This window comes from Myotis myotis, unplaced genomic scaffold, assembly GCF_014108235.1.
Source record: "Myotis myotis isolate mMyoMyo1 unplaced genomic scaffold, mMyoMyo1.p scaffold_m19_p_8, whole genome shotgun sequence".
NCBI lineage: Eukaryota > Metazoa > Chordata > Mammalia > Chiroptera > Vespertilionidae > Myotis > Myotis myotis.
The window spans coordinates 50,726,020-50,749,640 of record NW_023416390.1 but is presented as its reverse complement, the minus strand read 5'-3'; the positions used below and the strand labels follow the sequence as shown (position 1 = coordinate 50,749,640).

The following is a 23,621-nucleotide window of genomic DNA, read 5'->3' as shown; positions in this document are numbered from 1 at the left end:
CAGACCTAGAGTTTTCCTGTTCTATACACAAAGTGATACTGTAATTCTGCCCATCTATTTCATTTATTAGTTACCACTAGAACTCTGCCAAAGACATTACCTTATCTACCAAAACCATTTGTGAGCCAATACCTTCTGATTACATCTATGTCTCTGCTTTCCATTATTGTTTATGTACCTACTTTGTCCCTGGTGTTTAAGTGCTGTCACTTGGCTCCTGCTGAAATCAGGGAGCCAATCTCAATGGCCTACAAAGGAGAGCAATCACAGATGTCTTTTGCACTGATGCAGGGGCTCCCCTCACTGCTTTTCTCAAAACCTTAGTGAAGGGAGTGTCTAGGCCTTGTCATGGAATATAGTTGGAAGTGGATGTGCCCACAATAAATCTAGTCAGATGTTTATGAAGGAGTCCAAGCACTCCCAAGTAGTAAAATAATTTCTGTCCCTTCCTTCTTCCTTTGAGGTCCCAAAATACTAAGGATAGGTGAGTTGGGAAGCAAAGAGAGTAAGACTGCTTGATCAATAGCTATCACTTTGCTCTCACCTAGCTACAGGTTTATCCACATTCATTTATCCTCCACCTCTCAACTTCCATTTCCCTCTAGAACAGGTGTCCCCAAACTTTCTGTAAAGGGCTAAATAGTATTTTTTTTTTCTTGGTGGGCCCTTTTGCAACTATTCAAGTCAATTTTTCTGATGCCAAAGTAGCCATAGACAATACATAAATGAATGAACATAGCTGGTGGTTCCAATAAAATTGTGTTTGTGTTTACAAAACCAGGGGCCCAAGGGTGCAGTTTTCCAACCCCCAGTCTAGAAATTCAAAAAGACTTCAACATCAATATTGATATGGTTACCTATACTTACCCCTTCCTTTCTCTGTTAGCTGCTAAATCCTCAGATGTGAAAGAACAAAATTAATTCTCCACAAACACTGTTCATAAAAGCAATGTCTGTCTTTACGATTAGGCTATATATGTGCCTAATGTGAAGCACACAATATCACTCCACTTATACAATTACCATCTGAAATTACTCACTCCTCGTGGTGAAAGTATGAAAAGACCTTTTTAATATATGTTTCAGTTGGAAAAAAACAAAACAAAACAGTGTTAGCCTAAACTTACATTCCTCTTTCAAAAGCTGCCCTTCAGTAATTGTCTTCAGGACCATACATAGACAATTAACCCACAGTGAGGTCTATGAGACATATGCTTAATGCCAGGCTCCACATAAAAAAAAGGAAGAGGGGAAAAACACTAAAGTATAGGGAAACCAACTTTGGTTGTTTAGTTGTTTTAACAAATATGTATTACAACTCTGCTATAAGACAGGAATTGTAGTAGGTACAAAAGAAAAAAGGGAGGGGTACCTAATTGTATCGGATTTGTACTTAATTCTTTAGGCAAAGGGGAGAGGCCTAGATGGAGTTTAAGCAGGGTAATGACCTAATAAGAACAGAAATTTGGAAAGATTATTCTTGAAGCTTTGCTGAATATGGATTAGGGGGCTAGGGGAAGAGAAAGGAGTCTAGAGGCAGTTAGGAGACTATTAAGAATAATCCAGGCAAGAGATGACAGGAAGGGGTGTGGGAGCTTGGGAAGAGATTTAGGAGGTAGAGTTAGCTGAACTCAGCAAATGAATCAATGGGAGTCTGGGGAGGTGGTTAAATTGCAAAGTGTGTTAAGGATGGGTTTTTGACTTGTTGAAAAGGACCAGATAATGGAATGCTCTCTCTGTTCTGGATTATTTTCAGAGGAAGAACCAGAGCTAAAATAAGGACAAGAGGCCATGAACAGTAAAGAAGGTGAGGATAAGAGGACAAAGACTATCAGAAGGAAACTGAAGTTAACAATAGAAACAAGTGTTATCCAATTCAAAAAGATGAGCCATATCTGAAAAAATAAAGGCCATGGTCAAAAAGCTCAATGAAAACCCTCTCTCCACTATTGTCCTCCAGAAGGGCCCACTGTGCCATCAGGTATTGGCTATTGGGTGTGTGTTTTTTATCCTTATACCCTTATCCCATTTGACTAGGAATCATCAATGTGAAAGGTCTCAATTCCCCATCAATGTATCAGGTGTGAGAATAACTTCTAGAGATTTACCCCACCGATATGCTTGTACACAAGTGAAATGATGGCCTGTAAACTTACACATTAAAGCACTGTTTGAATATCAAAAGGTTGTAACAATCTATCACTCTACTAGTAACAACATGAAACTTAATAAGTTATGATATGGTGGAATATTATGCTAAGATAAAAACAAAGAAGCTACTTTATATACTGATAAGTTTTCTCCAAAATAAGTTAAATGGGGGAAAAAGCAAAATTTATTTGCTTTTTAAAAAGAGAGAAAATATATGCATATTGTTTTTATATTTTAAAAGATAGCATTGGTTGCCTCCAGAGAGAAAATATGAGTATCAGAGAGCAGTTTGAAAGAAATATACCCTTCCTTACTTTTTAAAAAACTTTAAATCAGGTGAACAGAGGAACTACTTAAAAAGATAGTAATACATTAATGAGAAAAGAAAATGTAAAGGTAACATGAAGATTTTCTGACAAGCAGTATCTCAAATTTCTTAATTCCATTTAGCATTTGTCAGAAAGCTACCGGGGAATATGTTCCACCCAAATGAGGGAGTAAATAAACAACAAAAGCCATAGTATCTAAGAAACAGAGACTCCAAAGGAAATGTCAGCAAAGAGAAATCCCAAACGACAGCTATGGAAAAAGCCTAGAAAGCAACAGTACAATTGGAACAAGAGGACAGACAGATGGCTCCAGCAAGGGGCCAATATACCTGATAGATTCAATTATGTGGAAAAATCAAACTGAGATGTGGAAGTATAGCAATAAAAATTGACATATGGAAAAACAAAACAAATTTATTTTTCTTAAATTAGTTAATTATTAATTCCAGGATAAAAAAAAACATATCTACAAGTAAGGAACCATACTCCTAATACACTTGCTTAGCTCAGCAGGGAACAATATTTATACCATAATAAATACTAAAATGCATACTAAAAGAAAGAATGTGAGAATTATATTGGCAGGGGGTATGTGTGTGAAAGAGCTAAATATTTATCTACAAAAATGACGTTATCTACCATAATGTCAAATATTGATAAATTAAGAAATAGTAGTATAAGCATGTTATTTCAAAAGGTAAATATTGGAAGAAACCCATCTTAAAGTGTCAAAGTGGTTGCCTTTAGTCAGCAGACTAGGGGAGATGAGCATTGACTGGATTTTTGTTGCCGTGGGTATTATAAGCCTTTCAATAATCCTATTTAATTTTATTTACATATAAATAGGATACAAGTACAGAATCAGATTGCTTAGATTTTAATATTGGCTCTGACATTTCACCAACCTTGTAATAGAAGCAAATTACTTCATTTCTCAGTTTTCCTCTCTCTAAAATAGGGAGAGAAATAGTATATGCCTCATAGGGTTCTCCGAAGACTAAGTGATAAATTCATGTAAGTCGCTTAAAATATACCTGGCATATAAGTGCTCAGTAGTAAATGAGGACTGATACTTACTATGACAGTAAATATTAACTAGTGTTAATTGATAAAATATAAAGATATTAGTAACTAAATCTAATTTTTAAATTATGAGCCACATATGAAAGTCAGCTTCCTTTGTGAAGAAATTTTAATTTTTTAAAAAATTAATACTCCCAGTTACTAAGTAGGACTTTCTTTCTTTAGGTTACAGTCTTCATTCTAACCCAGTGACTTTCCACCTTTTTCATCTCATGTCACAAATAAACTAATCACTAAAATTCTGCAGCACACCACAAAATATATTTTTTGCTAATCTGACAAAAAACAAAACAAAAACAGGTATAATTTTTATTCATTCACACCAGACAGCTATTGTTGTGTTGGCTGTTGTCATTTTTTTTAATTTATGTTATTTTATTTTATTTTATTTTATTTTATTTTATTTTATTTTATTTTATTTTATTTTATTTTTGCTTCAATTTCCTCATTTGTTATTGGCCTATTCAAGTGTTGTCATTTTTTTGACAATCTAAGGGAAAACAGGTCAGTGCCCTGACTAAATAGTCAGGTACTGCATGCTTTAAAAAAAAATCCTTGCTGCTGAAAATCACTATTCTAACCCATAGTGGGGGGCGGGGGGGGGGGGGCGCTGGTGAAAAACTGCATTTATAGTAAGTGCTGAAAGATGAGTTTTAGCTAGATAGGGCAAAAGAGGAGGGAAGAGAGTTCAACGCAGGGGGAATGGCATTTGCAAAGACCTAGAGGCAAGAGAACCATGGGAATAAAAAAAAGGTTAGCAGAGCCAAAGGAAAGAACTATGATGAGAGAGGTGTGTGGTGGGCAGGACCTATTTCATATCAGGCCCTTAGGCCATGCTATTGCATTCTTAAGGCAATGAAGGTTTTTTTGGCAGAGACCAACTGTTTTGAAAAGATCACAATGGGTGCAGTGTGGGACCCTACCAGAAAGCATCCAGACAGCCGAGTAGGAAGGCCATTGCAAACGATCAGGCAAGAGATGGAGGAAAGTAATAGTAATGGAGGAAAGTAGATGAATCTGAGAAATATTTATTCAATAGATAAAACTAACGGAATTTGGAGATGGAAGACTCCTAGGAATTGTATGCCTTTCTTGTTTTATTCTAGTCTAATTACATTATATTCCTTAAGTAAAAGCTGCCCACCAACCCCCCCCCCCACAAACTCGTCACAATTAGTAATGTACTCAGTTGTAGAATAGTGATAAACAAAAGCTGCAAGACAGTTCGATCACAAAGTTAATTTTTCATTTCTAAATGGTAAAACCCAGATCTTGGAACAGAACCAAAAGGCACAAAAATAACATGGAATTCAAAGGAAAGAGATGGAAATAACAGCAATCCAAATTAAATAGGCTAATTAAGTATTGTGAAACAAGTTTCCTACTCCCCAGTTCCTGTGGTCTCTGCCACATAAAGAGCAATATCCTGCCTGTCCAATGCCGCTGCCTTCTTGGGCTACTTTTATTCCAACGTTTTACTCCACAGTAGGATGAGAGGAAAGGAAGATTTTAAATGCTTTTTAAATAAACTAAAAGGGGGGTTGGGTAGGTGGTGAGTGGGTGGGTGTGTAAACACAGGTGCAAAAGCAGACTATATGATATCACCTATGTAAAGCGCATTATGGAAGTATCCATAGGACATATCTCCCAGCTCAGATGTGTGTGGAGGTGTGGGTGGGTACAGTTTCCTAAATAAGGCAAGACCTCAGTTGAGCCTTAAGAACCAGTAAGTTATAGAGGTAGATAATATGGATGGCATTCTTAGCAGTGGGGAGTAACAAACAAAAGCACACAGAAAAAAAGTGTGAAATCTGTTGGTGGAATATAAAACTTGGTTTGCAGAGTAAACAAGGGTCAGATCCTGGGTGGGACCATTTTAAGGGCTGCAGGTTCTATCCTGGAAGCCACAGAAAGTGCTCCAGTTTCCATCTCTAAAGAGATCATCATCTTAGGGGTTCGGCTGAGGATGGATCTGAGTATCCTTTGCGGTATCCGGTGGCTTTGAGATATCAGGTGGTTTTGGTACCCCAGTCAAGAGTTAATGAGACCCTCAACTAGGGCAGTAGAAGTGGAAGAAGAATTGGGGGAGCACGGAGCCAGATGTGTTTTAAAATTGAGAATATTTTGGGTGTTAGAAGGATGATATGGTTCACATACCCAATATAACAAACAGTGTATCCCCAGCAGGGCCTGGGACAGTACCTGTAATCAAAATTCAGTACTATTTCTGTAGCGAGACACATCCCGCCAAGCAGGAGAGACCACAAATAGCTTCCTGACAGTTCACTCAGGTTTTACAGCAAATGAGTTCAAGTTCTGCTGACAAACAGTTACCAAAAAAATGTTTGGGTTTCAGGGACATTTTGGTTTTAGAACTGCAAAGAAGAAATTTGTTAATACTTATAGAATAGATGAAGCAAAACAGGTTGTCTTTGTGTGGTTTTTAAAGTGTGTTTGTTTTGTTATATGGGATGAAGGTTCTGATTTTCACATGTGTAATCTCAGGTCATTATGAAATATTAAAGATGTCCAGCAGGCAACGGGATACATGAGCAAACTAGTTCAAACAGTTTGAAACTGAAACAATTATAGGGAAAATGTGTACTCAGGGAAAAACTCTCTATTTTAGTGCCAAAAATATGAGTCCGGCTCAGAGAATGACTCAAAGACAATCTAATTGTCAACAGTCACCAATGACCTAGAATTCAGAGTCCTACTCGTCTTTGCTTTGACATAAGTTAATGCTCTTTGGCCTCTTGCCATGGCTGGCACTGATTTGGATTCAATGTTGCTATTGGCAGTACATTAACTGTGTTAAAATTATATAAAACTAATTATTCTTATATGAAATAGATGCATAATTAGATAAGGAACTGAAAATAGTTCCTTCTCAATCACATTTTATACCCATACAAGATCTGTCACACCAAATTCATTTTTACACTATGGACCAGAGAACTGAATGTGTCTGGAGAGGATTTAGGCACTGACCATTTCCAAAATATTAAATATACTAATAATTTCTTTAGAAGAAATATTCCTTCTATCAAGAATGTGAAGGCAGGTTAAAATTAAAAGCTTCTATCTGAGCTTCCAAGCCTGTATCCCTACAGGTCATTAAGGGATCTCTCACTCATCTTTTTTTAGAAGAAAGGATTATGGTCCCTACAATTTGTCTCATAACTGTTTTATAGTAAACGAAAAATATTAAAAGGTTAGCTGTCCTATGTTTACTTTAATAATTTTTTTCAGACTCCATCCAGCACTATAACTTGGCCATAAAATTTAGAATGGAACTGGACACAATTATTTGTATCTCTCAATTTTTCAGTTGATAACTATGACCATCAAAATCCCATTAGGGTGGCCCTGGACAGATAGCGCAACTGGTTAGAGCAGCGGTTCTCAACCTGTGGGTCGCGACCCCTCTGGGGGTCTAACGACCCTTTCACAGGGGTCGCCTAAGACCATCGGAAAACACATATATAATTACATATTGTTTTTGTGATTAATCACTATGCTTTAATTATGTTCAATTTGTAACAATGAAAATACATCCTGCATATCAGATATTTACATTATGATTCATAACAGTAGCAAAATTACAGTTATGAAGTAGCAACGAAAATAATTTTATGGTTGGGGGTCACCACAACATGAGGAACTGTATTAAAGGGTCGCGGCATTAGGAAGGTTGAGAACCACTGGGATAGAGCATTGTCCTGATATGCCAAAGTTGCAGGTTTGATCCCTGGTCAGGTCACATTTAAGAATCATCTAATGAATACATAATTAAGTGGAACCATAAGTCTCTCTCTCTCTCTCTCTCTCCCTTGCTCTCTCTCAAATCAATAAATATTTTTTTAAATCCTACCAAAGTAAACCATTTAAAAGACAATAATGTACAATGAGGTTTTATGCAGTTCTCAATGTTTGATTTAGTCTAGCTCCAGGTTTTAGAATCTCAAACCTTTGAATGAATACTTAATAAAGATTGCAGTATAATTTTCTATATTAAAAAGAACAGTTTGAGCCCAGCCAGTGTGGCTCAGTGGTTGAGTGTCAATGCATGAACCAGAAGGTCATGGTTCAATCCTAGACAGGGCACATGCCTGAGTTACAGGCTCTGTCCCCAGTAGCATGCATGCAAGAGGCTGATGAATAATTCTCTCTCATCATTGATGTTTCTATGTCCCTCTCCCTTCCTCTCTGAAATCAATATCTATCTATCTATCTATCTATCTATCTATCTATCTATCTATCTATACATAGACACTAGAGGCCTGGTGCACGAACCAATATATATATAGTAGAGGCCCAATGCACAAAATTCATGCAAGGGACTCTGCCCTCGCGGCCCCGCCTCACAGCCCCACACCCCGCCCACTGGTCGTTCCAGAAGGTCATTACACTGTCCAGTCTAATTAGCATATTAGCTCTTTATTATATAGGATACTAGAGGCCTGGTACACGAATTTGTGCACAGGTGGGTCCCTTGGCCTGGCTGGCGATCGGGCCGATCGAGGCATGGGAGGGTGGCTGGTGGGGGGAGGGGCCACAGAAGGTTGGCTGTGGGAGCACACTGACCACCAGGGGGAAGCTCCTACATTGAGCATCTGCCCCTTGGTGGTCAATGCGTGTCATAGCGACCGGTTAACTGGTGGTTTGGTTTTTCGGTCATTCAATCACTTAGGCTTTTATATATATAGATTAAAGTGCAGTTTGATTTTTCTTTCTTGCAAGTATGTAGGGAAGAGGCAGAGAAATAAGGAGGGAGGGGGGAGACAGAGACAGAGTCAATAAGCTTGTAGAAAACTCAGCCTTAAAAAATTTAAATTCAATATGGGATACCATCATTTTCATTTTAGGTTCCAGCCCATTTGTGGTCATAAAATCAATACAGTGTGTTTAGACCAACATCTTAAAAATAAAATAAGAGAACATCCATGTTGTAAGGTTAAGTATTGTTTTGAGAACCTTGTTTCATTTATATATACACACACAATCGAGTGTAGTGCATTGAAGCACAGATGTATCTCTTAGTGAGGATCACAGCCCCCCAAAAAAGTTTAAAAAATATTGGTGTTGAGGAAGTAGACTTACCAACCAAAAATCTTGAGTGTTGCCAGTAGAGGAAAGACCCTGGGTAGCTGCCTCAAAAAATATATTCTAAGCCAATACAATAAAAGATCAGAGGACTGAATTTTGTTGTCTGTGTTGACTCAAAAAATTAACTGTGGCTCTGAAAAACCAAGAAAGGGTTTCAAATCTCAATCCACATGGCATCTTTGATACACATGTGATTCACAGTAAGTGGAAAAGAATGATGGCCTCAGTCTCCCTGCAGTCAAGTATCACCTGGACAAGTAGAAATTTGGGTAAACCAGGGCTGGACAGAGCAATTGACTATCCTGTCAATTACAAAGACCTTACGAACTATCTGAGAGACAAAAGGACAAACATCTAATGATAAGTGAGAGCCTGGGTGGTAAAAAACGAAGATAACATGAGCTTTGAGTCAAGCCACTGGAATAATAACACCATGCCTACCACTAACTTGCTGGTAGAACTGAAATTAAACTACCTCTCTAGGCTTCAGTTTTTCATAAACTGGATGGATTGACTGCATCTCCAGGTGAGAAGGAGACCCTGAGAATGTTAAGACCAGAGGATAGTCCTGATTTGTTTTATGGCTTCAATATCTCAATCTAAGGAAGTATTATTTTTCCAATTTTACAAACAGTTTAACTGAGGCACACTGTTACCATAGCTAATGTAAACATGTTGCATTTTTCCCTGGAGTTAAAAGTAAAGATGCTCTAATAGCATCTGGCCCAATAATCAATGAGGATTAAATTAATGCTCTGCTAGTAAATTCAGGGAGCAACATCTACCTCTAATTTTTAAACAGTATTTAGCAAATTTATTTCTCTATATGAAGACAAGATTAAGCGGGCAGGCAAGGCTCTTTTGAGAAAAGCAGAGAGTAATGGTTGAAAAATATCCAGTTGTGTCCTTTCATGCTGGGTTGATGTTTTAGCTTTTAATTGCACTGCCTTTTTTTTTTTAACACTATGTGTTGCCTAGGGGATTTTATGTTAAATGTGCAACTTAAATATCCTAGATAATAAAAGCCTAATATGCTAAGTGTCCAGTCGTCCAGTCATCCATTCAACCAATCAAAGTGTAATATGCTAATGATATGCTAAGATCACTCAACTGCTCGCGATGATGTGCACTGACCACCAGGGGGCAGACGCTTCGACTGGTAAGTTAACTTGCTGCTGGGGTCTGGCAGATCGGGACTGAGTGAGACAGGCCGGACATACCCTGTAGCCCTCCCGAGGTCCCTCCCCAGCCCCATGGTGCAATCCGGGACCCCTCAGGGGATGTCAGAGAGCCAGTTTTGGTCTGATCCCGCAGGCCAGGCTGAGGGAACTCACTGATGCATGAATTTGTGCACTGGGCCTCTAGTGTGTGTGTGTGTGTGTGTGTGTGTGTGTGTATGTGTGTATAATTTAATTAGCAAAGAGAACTAAAACAAACCTAGGTAGTGGAATTGCCATTTATTATTAGAAATTTCTATGTAAAAATGCTGTTTAAAGCAATATAAAAAAAACGATGCTTGGTACTAAACTGTACAGGAAGTTTAACACATATGTACACTAAACTTCAAATATTAAAAGTTAAATTTAAAGAAATCTAATTGTAGGTTATGACTTAAACCTCATGCATTTCAGCCACAAACTCGAAGGAAAATTTATACAGTGAAAGCAGTAACAGATTTTTCCCAAAACCAGAAATTCTCAAATGAAAGTACAGCAACTTTCTGATTAATTTTTTACAATAGAATTTGACTTAAATATTTCCATTATGTAGTATCACTTCTCTATCAAGTTATGCTAGCTTCACATTGTCTGGAAATCAGAAAAATTGGTAACTAAATAGGGGTTCTAAAAACAGAAACAGTTATTTGATGAGTTTGAAGTGAAGTGTTTTGATGAGTTTTAAGAGAAGGAAGTGCTTTGATGAGTCTGAGAGAGAAGGAAATAAAAGTCTAATGTAAGCACCAGTTTCACCCTCAATTCTTAGGCTTCAGAAAAGCCTAATTAACCCAGGAAAGGAATTTGGGCCTGGCACACCCAGGTTCAGACGTGGCAGGATCCTGAAACCAAGTTTTTTTGAACCTTTGAGTCATATACCACAGGCAAACCAGAGCTGCGATATGCAGGTCGTTAAGTCAACAGGTCCTTTAACGAGGGGGTGTGCGGTTGGTGACTGGCAGCTGGGTTTCTCCTGCCACGAAGAAAATAACTCTTTTTGATCAAACCGGAAAGTGGGCGCAGCTCTGGCTTAGGGAGCGCACCCGGAAAAGTGTAGAGACGAAACAGAGAGAGCGAGAAAGAGAGAGAGAGGAGAGGGGGGCGGGGGATGTCCGCGTCCCGACCACAGCGCGCCTTCCAAACCACTCGGAAACCGTGGAAATGGCTCGGGCGGCCGCGGTTTGCAGCGCAGGACTGTCTGGGGTCCGGCCGGGAAGGCTGCCCGGCCAAGTCCTGCCCTCCCGCGTCCCGGGCTTGGCCACCGCGGCCACGGGGGCGGCGGAGACTGGCAACCTGTTCGCCCGAGTGGAGACGGCCTCCTCGCGCCCGGCCCGGCCCCGCCGGCTCCCCACGCTGCGACCCTCCCGGGGACAAGCGCGGGCCACCAGGGCTTGAGCCCGGGTCCGGCTCCCGGAGCCCCCCAGGGAGCCCGACGGGGGTCAGCGCGGGTGACAGGGCCACCCCGGGGAGCCACCTACCCCCGCCTCGGGCGCCCCTGCCGGCCTCTCCCAAGAGGGCAACTGAAAGCTGCCCTCGAGACCATCTCCAACCGGCCACGGGGACCGAACCCTCTCCCCATCTCGGACCCCCGCAGCCGTCGACCACTCCTGGTCCGGCTCCAGCTGGGAGCCCCCGGCCCCCCCGGCTCGGGCGCCGGCTCCCCGTCTTACCTGGAGGGTGGGCAGGACCGGGCGGCGGGAAGCGGCGCCGGCGGGCGCTGGACGTGGGCCGGGCGCCAGGTGCAGGTGGCGGCGGCGGCGGCTCCGGTGGCTGTCGCTACAGTTGCCTCTCAGCCCGGCTCCTCCTCCGCCACCGCCTCCTGCCTTCCCGCGGGGCCTCCAGCGTTGCCAGGAGAGGCCGAACCCCGGCTCCGCTTCCTCCGGAGTCTCCCAGGTGAGCTCCAGCCGGCGACGTCGGCAGGGGCGAGGCCCCCGTCCCGCGCCTGCGCGCCGGCCGCCCGCCCCGCCCCGGCCCTACCTGCGCGCCAGGTGAGGACCCGAGCGCGCGGGGCGGGGGCGCGGCCCCGGCGGAGCGGCCGCCGTGCGGTCCGGTCCCCGCGGTGGGCGAGGCGGGGTCTCCGCGAGGGGCGTGCTCAGCCCGTCCGCCCCGGAGGAGCCCCGCACTGACCTGGGGGCCGGGGTCACCTCGGAACCAGGGCACCGTCTGCGTCCTCGGGGACGCGGGCGGGAGGTCTAGATGGGTCCTCCGCGCTTCGTGCCTTCCTCCTGGGTTCGCCCACACGAAGGGGTTCGCTGCCCGGAGGCTGGGGGGGCCGGTGCCTCCGGGGGCCACCTCATGACCGGGCGGCCACGGGGGCCTGGCACGGCTCCCTCGAGCAGGTTCCGCAGCTCTGTCACCCGCGGGCTTCGCGAGCTGTCGGCGCTTCCTCCCCAAGTCGGCTTGATTTCATCACTTGACTCACTTCGGCGCAGCTAGTGGTTTCCGTTTCTGCAAGAGCGCGCTCCGGTCGGGGCGCCTCACGTCCAAAGGAGGAGCCTTCCTCTTCCAAAGAGGAGCCTCTGGTATTTGGCAGAGCCTCGCTAATTTGGGGCGCACCACCCCGCCCTGGATGGCTACCGAAACACAGACCGATTCCCAGAGGCGAGAGAAAAGCAGCGACAATAGAGAGAAACGCGCCTTCCTTGTTTGGAGAGAGACTGTGGTTTCCTGGAGAGGGCTTGCGTCTGCTGTAGGTTTGCTGAGAAGCTCCACATCTACAGTATGGGGCAGGGGGGAATGCAGGCTCCAGGCAGAGGGTGGGTTCTGCTGTTGTTTTTAAGCAAAAATAAATAAATAATTGTCAACGGTATTTTTTTTTTCCCCTTTATGGTTTTTATAACTTTCTGTTTCAGCCTCCCTTATGCTGTTGTGACAAACATTGACATGCCCGAAACCAGGACTTAGCGCGACCTTTACACCATCCTATGAACTCACTCATTTATTTGACTGTATCTTCCATATATATAGGAATGGAAATAGAAAAAATAGCTGTAAACATTTTAGTGACATGCTTACTAGTAGATATAAGGTGACAAGTTTTTCTATGAAGTTTAGCTGTGGCCTTCCCCCTGGCATTCTGACACATACTTTTATGGTTCTTTTTTATTGGTAGGTTCGTGTTATGCATGACCTAAGAATAAGGTTTTGAAATACCGGTTAGTATAGTATCAACAGGTGTAGCTTTAGAACTTGCCTAATCTGACATTGATTTTAGCATCCACGGTGCTATTTTATACCACACCTATGAATTAGATTTAAAACTTCAGTTAGTTGTTTGTTTTGTATATTATGGTTACTTTGTCACCATCAAGGAAACTTTGTATTGTGACCTTTTAATAGCAGTACCTACAAGCAATTTTTAAGCTCTCTCTCTCTCTTCCCCCCAAAAGAGTCCTCTTCGGGAACTACTTATGTATTTATGATCATACCAACTTGATAATATTTGTCTTTAGGTCCACAGCTAGTCACACTGACTACCCAAGTCTCTTCCCCCTACCCCACCCGCACACACACACATGCATCTTTTTTTTTTTTTTTTTTTTTTTTAGGTTCTGAATTTTGATTTGCTGTTTGCCTCAAAATAGAGTTGAGAGTGTTAGTCTTTGGGAAATTTGAGAAAAATCCTAAATGTACTAGTATATCCAAAAATTGTGTGTCTCTTACCTTGGACCATCCATCCCTAAATGAGGCAGGAACCAAAGATTTATCAGAGTTGTGATGTCCCACCAAGCAAAGATAAACAGTTTTTACAGATAGCAGATGGATATAGAATAGCAATCTGGAATCCAAGGACAGAGATGCATTGACAGCAAGACTAATAAAGTCAAATAATAATGGAAAAGAGAAGCTAGGACAGTGCTATAAAAAGAGAGAACAAGTAAGTACACCCAAAATGCTGCATGAAGAGTGAAAAAGAACAAATAAACTGTAAAAATCAGAAGTTACTAAAAATTGATTGTCAGTTTAACAATGGAGACAGATAATTTAAACAAGGAAGCAATATTTCTGAGTCTGGCATATCTAACAGCATTACATGTACTATTTCATTTCATTCTGAAAGTAATCTTAAAATTAATGACAGTTTTCTTAACAATAAAATGAAAATACTGCAGGCTGGTGGGGGGCGGGGGGAGAGGTTATTATGCTGAAATGTTTACCCTAAATCTAATCAGAGGAAGAGTTTTTAAAAGTATCATACTATTCAAATTAAAAAAATATATAGAATTTGTTTTATAAAGGGGAAATTAGCATTTCATAAAATAAAACCTAGGAGCCTTAGTGTAGCCATGCTCCTCAAACAAACTTATTTTGATGCTACATGTTTGGCACATATGGCAATTAAAACTGAAAATTGAGCAGATTTTAGGAAAGAAGAGAGACAAATTCTCTCTCTCTCTCTCTCTCTCTCTCTCTCTCCAAGATTAGTCAAAATAATGTTCATTTATATGGATTTGAAATAATAGTCACTGTTTAATAATTTCTATTAACATTTAAATTAATGCCAAGACCAGTATCTGGCCCTTAGTAGATGCTCAATAAATATTTAACTGGATAAATTAATCCATTAAATTCCATGAAAAAGTTAACATGCATACTTTCTTGAGCAGAGTAGAAGACCAAAGAATGGTTTAACCCAGTGGTTCTCAACCTTCCTAATGCCACAACCCTTTAATACAGTTCCTCATGTTGTGGTGACCCCCAATTTCACTGTTACAAATTGAACATAATTAAAGCATAGTGATTAATTACAAAAACAATATGTAATTATATATGTGTTTTCTGATGGTCTTAGGCGACCCCTATGAAAGGGTCGTTCGACCCCCCCAAAGGGTCGCGATCCACAGGTTGAGAACCACTGGTTTAACCAAACATTATGGAAAGATAATCCAGGGCAAGTAAGGATAATGGACTAGGAATCTGAGGGACAAGCTTCTCATAACAATAACTACCAATTATGTGTTTCATAAGGCTCTATGCAAAGCAACTTACACTCCTACAAGTTACTTTACTTCTGGGCTTAAACTTTTTCTTCCACGCCAAAACCGGTTTGGCTCAGTGGATAGAGTGTCGGCCTGCGTACTGAAGGGTCCCGGGTTCGATTCCGGTCAAGGGCATGTACCTGGGTTGCGGGCACATCCCCAGTAGGAGATGTGCAAGAGGCAGCTGATCGATGTTTCTCTCTCATCGATGTTTCTAACTCTCTATCTCTCTCCCTTCCTCTCTGTAAAAAATCAATAAAATATATTTAAAAAAAAAAAATTTTTTTCTTCCACAAAACAAAATAGTGGTACAAGGTGATCTATCTTTCTGTTCCTTTACACTCTAATTCATGTAAACTCCATGATAAGAGGATGTTCAGGCAAAACAAAACAAAAACCTCTTCTGGACATGTAGGAACAATATGTAATTGAAAACAAAGACGAAAACATATATTACTTAATTGAGATAGAAATTTCAATTCATAAAAAATAATTGTAATATACATGTAACAAGTAAAATTGTTCAGATTCATTAAGTCCAACTTTAAACATTTTTAGCATGTTAGTTGTCTAATTGTTGGTTACCCGGGCTTAGCAACTTTAGTTTGAAACGTATTGCCTTATTTAACCTTTAAAAACAATTTTATTTCCTGTGGGAACTGGAGACTCCAGTCAGCATCTCAAAGTCAAACTGAGAGATTTGGCTCTAAGACTAAACAGACTGAAATAATTTCTACTAAAAGAGTTGAATGGCTATTGATTCAAAAGGAGAATAGTGCTGGTATCATAGTGAAGAGCCACAAATATGTGGTATTTTTTTTTTATTAAGACTTAGCATAGTTATACACTTAGTTTAAAGTATTAGCAAAGTGAAAACATGAATAGATTATTTTTAGTACGAACTGTCTTGGCCACTGTTTTGTATGAGCACTGCTTAGGTTTTGCTTTTTGTTGGGGTTTTTTTTTCCCCCTCTAAAAAATATCAGAACAACCATCTGGAACTTTCAAAGAAGTACAGATTTCTATAAGGGCACTTATTGACTTAAATTGCAGCAGAACTTTGTTTTGTTAATCTCGCATCCTAATTGCTTGGCACGTAGTAGGTGCTTAATAAATATTTGATGAAATGGATTGAATAGAGTGCAGAGTTTCAAGCTTTTAAGCATTCGCATAAGAGCAAAAAGAAATGCTATGCTGAGTCAGGCTAATATGCAATCTAGCTAGCACTAAATTCTGACAGTGGCTCCAAACTATATTTTGTGGGAAAACGGTGACAGTCCTGTGTGATGTTGACCTCAGAGGTGTACCCCAGGTATCCTTGACTCAATCTTTTTTAAACTGATCTCTCTTTTTTCCTGTAAAATTATGTTTTAAATTGTTAGAGCAATTCATGTTCATTATAGGAAAATCAGGAAATACAGAAAAGCTAAAAGAAACCAATTTTGAAATATGCAAAATTCCTTATATGAAGATGAATCAGTGCCACCAGACCCTTTCCCATTGTATATCTTTCCAGATACTTTTATATTGAAAAGTTGGGGGAGTAGAATGTGCGATATGGAGGGAGACAGGGACATGTTTAAAAATAAAAAACTAGATCACATTTGGGTCTTGTTTTTTAGCCAGAATTTTCTAATTAACATATTTTCCCATGCCAATAAATCCATTTTTAACAGCATTATTTTTAATTACTGCATAGTTTCTTTTTGTGTGAAAAATCAGTCACTTATTATTGGACAAGAAGATTGTTTCCAAATTGTGCTATTGCAAACAGTGTTCTAATGATCACACTCTTCATCTACTGATCACCGTTTCATCTGCTGAAACATTTATGATTTTCTTCTGACTTTTATAAACCAGTTTGTATTAGTCATCCAATATCATAAACAATGTTGATATTATTAGAGGCATCATATCACAAAGACTAACCATAGAAAATATATTAGCAATTTAGCATTTTCTCTTTGTAAGAATATTAATTCTGGTTTTCAAATCTTTATATGAAGGATGCTCATTACAAGGAAAACCTTATCACTTAAGAAATATGGAAGTACAGTGTCCCATTTATCTCAGAAAAGTCAGATTTCTTACCTGATCATAACATACTATTTCCCTCTTCTGAAAATCTGTATATCTTTTGATACAATATTCTTTCTTCACCTCTCTAAAACCCTTCCAGCCCAGCCAAAAGCCCAGAATCCTGTGAAGCCTCCTGGATCAGCCCAAATACCTTGATATTTCTTCATTTCAGTGCAGTGACATAGACTTCCCTTCTCCTTTGGACCTCATTCCCCACTCCCCACTCTCTTCTTCCAGTACCATAAAGGGAAAATTGTGGAGAGACACTACCTGAGTTTGGTATCATTTACAGCCAGATAACTTACAATGATTTTAAAAATAAAGCCATAACCCAGCCAGTGTGTCTCAGTGGTTGAGCATGGACCTATGAACCAGGAGGTCAAAGTTCAATTCCCAGCCAGGGCACATGCCAGGTCTGCAGGCTCAATCCCCAGTTGGGGGCATGCAGGCGGCAGCCAATCAATGATTCATTCTCATCATTGATGTTTCTATCTCTCTCTCTTCCTCTCTGAAATCAATAAAAAAAAATTTTTTAAATAATAAAATCCTAGGAGATAGGGATGCTATTTCACCATAATAGGTCTAAGGTATAAAACCAAACAAAATAGCATCAAGTTTAAGAAAGGAATATGGATTTTTTTTTTCATGCATTCCAGAAAGGGAATTTTGAAGGAAATTATACTTTTCCAGTGTCTTTGATTTTTAATTTATTAACAGAAGAATGACTTGTTGCCCAAGATAGAATGTCATCATCATGCCTCCTCCCCCACAGCTAATGACAGTATCAGAATGCACCTGTTCTCTACTCCCAAGGGAGTCAGCAGACGCTAAGACCACAGCCCACTCTTCTGCTCTGCCAAGCTTCAGAGACAGGACATGCAGCTGACATTTAGGGACACACACACATCACTGCCAGAGAAGGAAATTTATTTCTATTGGAATAATTGGTGGATAACAGAGAGAAAGGAGAGTGAGGAAGAAGCTATTGTAGAAAGGGGTTTAGAGGGTTTAGGAAATGATAAAGAAGAATAAAGGATGAAAGAATCATTCATATGGCACATCCTCTGAAGGCTTAAAGGGCACAGACACCCCCCTATTCCAAGGCCTGGTAAAGCAGCTTCACTCCTGGGAGTGAAATGGAAGCAGTTTAGCTAAACCTGGAACAACCTCCAATTTCTGACCCTCCCCGCCCCCCTCCCCACTGCAAACTCTGTACAACTTTGGAATAACTACCTAAATTCTGTGGTAAAGACCTTAGCCTTCATCAAGATCCAGTGAGTATTGGATTCACAGTAAGATGGCATCCAGCAGGGCCTTGACTACCCAAAACAGTGCTTTGTGTGAATTAGGAAATTTCACCGCTAGGCAGAGAGAGTCCACAGTTCCTGGCCTGGCAAGTGGATGACTCCTACCTTGTGCTCGATGCAAATCCACTCTAAGGCATCCCACTGGCTGAATGGAACCAGGCAGCATTCCAGTCCTGCTTGCCTTTTGGCAAGATACCTTTATTCAGGGCACAACATACACAACCTGGTGTCTCATCCAGTGAAATCTGTCTCCTTTCCGTTTGAACCTAGAGTGCCTGTGCTACCCACACTGGCCAATAGAATATGGTAGCAGGGGCATTATGCGACTTCCAAGGCGAGTCCTTAAGAGATTTTTCACCTTCTGCTTTTATTCTCTTGGAATGTTGCCAAGCCACAAAGGAGACTGGAATGGGTCATGAAGAGACAGAGGGGCCCAGCTGTCCCAGATGTACCAGCTGAGGTCAGACTCCAGCCAACGAGTAGCTAAATGCAATATTGTGTTGGAGCCTAGGCAAAAATGTCAGCAGAAGAGCCACCTGGTCAACCCATGACATTTTGATACATTATTAATTTGTTGTTATTTTAAGCCACTAAGTTTGGGTGGATTTTTTTTTTTATTTTTAATTTATTTAACTATTTTATCTAAATTTGGCCTCTCAATAATAACATAAGCATCGTTTACATTTAGGCACCCTTTGTACTCTACCTTTTCATACCGAGAAAGCTTTTGGAATTTTTAAACTCTAAGCCTTAAATGACTCTACACAAAGCATATGCCATAAACCATGTGTGTTGAAGAATATGTGCTCAGCCTGAGTGGGTTTTCTATTCCCAGCCCAAATTTTGATAGAATTTGTTCAGAATGGGGAAAGAGAAGAGAACCGGGGGCAGGCGGGGTGTGGGTAGGAGCACTGGCAGCGTGCTGAGAAGAAGCCCTGGACAGCTACATGGGCCACCATGCACATCGAATGAAGTGCGCAGTGAGGCAACAGCAACCCTAGACTCAGACTGGTGAGGGGACCCTGAGAGCAAAAGAGAAGCTGGGCTCATGGGCTGTACTTTGGAGAGCAGCAAGAGCCCAGGGTTATTCCTTGCCCAATGTTGGGTGATAACAGAAAACATTTCTAAATGGGGGGTCTTGAGTCAGGCAGGCCTTGGATAGCCCCACAGCCTTCTTGTGCACTAGAAGGATTCAGAGAACCCCCAAAATGTTGTCCACGGTAGGTGACAATGATTTAGATCTACGTGTTTTTGCAAATTAAATTTTATTGGAAGAGAGACATGCGCATTCCTTTACCTGTTACTACCAAGTGTAGAGTTGAATAATTGTGAGAGAAACTGTATGGTCCATAAAGGCTAAGATATTTACTATCTAGCCCTTGATAGAAGAAAGTTTGCGAATCCTTAGATGAAGGACAAAGAACTGCAAAAACCTAAATCTTGTGTGACGACACCTACCAAAAATAAACTGTGTAGACCATGACCAAAAGATGCATTGGAACCAGGATATAGTATGAGCACACGACAGCCTGGATAGCTGTGATGGCCTAATGCTGATATTTCCCCACTCTCATCCCATAGCTTGCACTAGAAAACACCTATGGAAGATAGCTGATTTCCTCATGAAACAGGGCATATCCCTGATTTTACTGAGATTTAGTTATTACCACCTGATGTGAAAGGAATTTAAGAGAGAAATCAACCTTATATACATAGAAAAATAACTTTAAGTTTCTTATATATTTGACTAGAGGCCCGCTGCATGAAATTCATGCACGGCAGGGGGTAGAGGGTGTCCCTCAGCCCAGCCTGCACCCTCTCCAATATGGGACCCCTCGAGGGATGTCTGACTGCCCGTTTAGCCCCGATCCTGGTGGGATCGGGCCTAAACGGGCCGGCAGACATCCCTCTCACAATCCAGGACTGCTGGCACCCAACCGCTCGCCTGCCTTATTGCCCCTAACCGCTTCTGCCTGCCAGCCTGATCACCCCGTAACCATTCCCCTGCCAGCTTGATCGATGCCTAACTGCTCCCCTGTCAGTCTAATTGCCCCCAACTGTCCTCCCCTGCAGGGCTGGTCCCTCTCAACTGTCCTCCCCTGCTGGCATGATTGTCCACAACTGCCCTCCCCTGACGGCCACCTTGTGGCAGCCATCTTTGACCACATGGGGGTGGCCATCTTGTGTGCTGGAGTGATGATCAATTTGCATATTACCTCTTTGTTATATAGGATTCTGTCTTCAGAAACTAGCACTCTACAAGGACGTCCATAGTGATAAGCACAAAATTGATGCAAAAGAAATCTATGTTGAGTGGTTAGCCTCAGTGGGTTTTCTTTTGGTCTCTTGCTTTACAATAAGTATTGCCATGTCTGATGATAATAATAATGATGATGCATAATTCCTTATTTTACTACTTCAACTGTAAGTTTTTCCAATCCCTCAGAAAACTATTTCTCTCTCTTTTCTCAAACCCCCCAAAAATATTGGTAAATGCTTCAGATAAGGAAGTTGCTTATGATCCACTCAATGACTGATGTTCTTGTACTGAGAAAATTTTACCTCCTACTTTGAGCTGGAATGCTGGGCAGAGAGAACATTTACTGAGTACTAACTTTGTGCCAGGAATTATTCCTACATATCTCAGTTAGTGAAAAGACCTCAATGAGAAGCTCAGATATGCATGGCTAATAGAGATGGCATGTGAAAGCAGGTCAAACCCCAAAACCCTTGCTCTACTAACTACATAGCATAGAAGGTATCAAATAATTTTGCCTCGAATCCAAGGGTGAATGATTTGTCATCTTTTGTTTATCTTTAGGCATTCATTAACAATTTCTATTTTCACAGTTTCAATCCATTCATATACTGATAACATATGGAAAAGTTAAGCAACATAAGGTTTTATTCACATATACATTTTACAGTATTTTCAAGTATATTAAAACCAAAATGGTTAATTTGTTTTATGTAAAGATTTCTTTAAATATAAGATGCTATGAAATGATGTCATACCAAAAAAGTAAACACACTTATTTCTACAACCAAAACATTGAGGATCACAGGAACCTCTAGCTAACTCAAGAGAATAAAGGAGAGTACAAAACCATTTCAGTACAGAGCTCCATTTCACAATAAGGAACACAAATTGTTCATTTGGGTACTTTAAATATAACTATAAATATAATGAGAATTCAAAATTTTGGATTGTTAAAATTTTGGTATAATTGTACAGTAACTGAGCATGTGATATTCAAAAACATAAAACAAAATCCTCCAAAGTAAGTCTTTATAATATTTAATAACATAATTTTATCCATCTATATATATAAAAGCCTAAGTGGCTGTTATGACCAAACGACCGGAATGACTGGTCGACCAGTTGCTATGACTCTCACTGACCACAAGGGGGAAGATGCTCAGTGCAGGAGCTGCCCCCTGGTAGTCAGTGCACTCCCACAGCCAACCTCCCATGGCCCCTCCCCCTGGCCAGCCAACTTTCTGTGGTCCCTCCCTCTTTGCTGGCTGGCCCCCTATAGGCCTCGATCACTGAGAGACCCCACCCATGCACAAATTCAAGCACCGGGCCTCTAGTTTAGTTATAACTAAAAAATGTAAATAAAATACCTCCAAATGGATATTTTAGCATAAATATAAGAGTCTCTCTTACTTCTAAGTACTACACAACTTTAGTTGAAAGTGAAATGCTTGTAAAGACTATTGGACCAATTATTTGTAACTAAATCAATCTCTTGTTGGAAGCAAAAATGTGAATTGAGAAGATAAAATAAAGTGCATTTATATAAAAATGGAATTGTGAACTTTGAAATTTAATGTTACTGGTGCACATATACACATACTAGATATATGAAATTACAGTGTTTGGATTGTATTTAAGGATCCATTCTAGCAGTGTATAATATAAAACTATTCAATGAAAAGGTAGACCAAAATAAGAATACTCATATATAATATATTTTACAATATCTCAGTGAGAGTTTTCAAAATAACGTTTCATTTCTAATGATTATCTAACACAAAAGACCTGGGGCAGCCTGTAGATTTGTTTTATGGAATTTGTAGCATTGCAGACCATACCAAACTGAACACAAGTAGATGCGTTTTAAAGGACTAAATGATTATATTATTTTTAAATATTTTGCTTAGATACAATAATGGCAATGATTGGGTAACAATATTTTCTTTTTACTTATTTATTTTACCAAATAGCAGTTTCAAAAGAACATTTATTAAAGGCATGGAGTATATAAAGAATCATAACAATTGTGTACCTACCACCAACTTAAAGAGAAAAAAAATTACTCTGATATCTCCTATGGGACTCAAGTCCTACCACTTCCCAATTGTGAATTTTGTGGTAATCATTTCCTTGCTCTTTTTCAGTTTTGCCACATATGTTTGCATGCCTAAACAAAATGCTAATTAATTTTGTACACTTTTGAATTTTATATATTATGAAAATGTATACATTATAGTCTGCTACTTGAATTTTTGTTCACTATGTACCGAAGATTTATACATGTTTTTTGCAGGTAGCTGTAATTAATTAATATTCACACTGTATTGGGTTTATCCATTCTACATCTGATGAACACTTGAGAAATCTCCAGGCGTATGTATGAAAGAAAGAGATTACAAACAGTGCTGTTTAGAACATTATACTTGCCTTCTGGTGCATGTAAAAGAACTCTTGGATACCAAGAAGTGAATTTGCTGGGTTAGAGCAAATTTACCAGATAATAACAAATTGTTTTCCAAAGTGGTTATATAACATCCTTGTGGTTTGATGGCACGCTCCTTTACTGAGTTATATGTTGTCTCTATCTATCTACCTGTAATTATATGTTACTCTTTTTAACATATATTGCTTTTCTGAAATTATTTTTTATACTAGAGATCTAAATAATAGTATTAGTACTGCTTTTTCAAAGACCCAAGAATTGTGAAAGATGTGGTTGATTGGGAATTTTTGTTATTTGTTGCCAGGAAACAAAATATTAAAGAAAAATTAAAAGAATGTTTTAGTTATGTCTTAACAGATGGAAAAACAAACATATTTATCTTTTACTTGCCTTCTAGTACACTACTGATGTCTTCATTTCCAGGACTGAAATAATAATTGACTCCATTCTCAATCTTGGTCTTTGATTGTCTAAAGAAGCTCAAGGGTTGATTGTTAACATTCAAAATAATGTGTTATGCAAAGAAACCAATTTCAGGGATGGAGGGAAAGCTGCACTTCCTTAGCTATAATATAAACATTATCAAAATGGAAATATTGGAAAAGATTTCAGTATCTTTTTGTCTCCTCCATAACTGTTTTTGTACATTTTTTTTTCACTTGTAACA

The 23,621-nt window shown here is 40.1% G+C and overlaps 1 protein-coding gene across 7 annotated transcripts in view; it reads right to left on the bottom strand.

Moving 5' to 3' along the window:
• The window catches only part of GALNT3 (polypeptide N-acetylgalactosaminyltransferase 3), a 53,970-nt gene extending 41,661 nt beyond the window's left edge, over positions 1-12,309 (bottom strand). For 3 of the 7 annotated variants that reach the window (XM_036319711.1, XM_036319714.1, XM_036319709.1), the window contains exon 1: positions 12,014-12,309. The gene's annotated coding sequence lies outside the window, so the exon portion shown is untranslated. Of the gene's footprint in view, positions 1-11,556; positions 11,691-12,013 lie in introns of those variants that run through there. The other 4 variants (XM_036319710.1, XM_036319712.1, XM_036319708.1 and 1 more) reach the window with 2 other exon arrangements.
• Between the last annotated feature and the right edge of the window lie 11,312 nt (positions 12,310-23,621).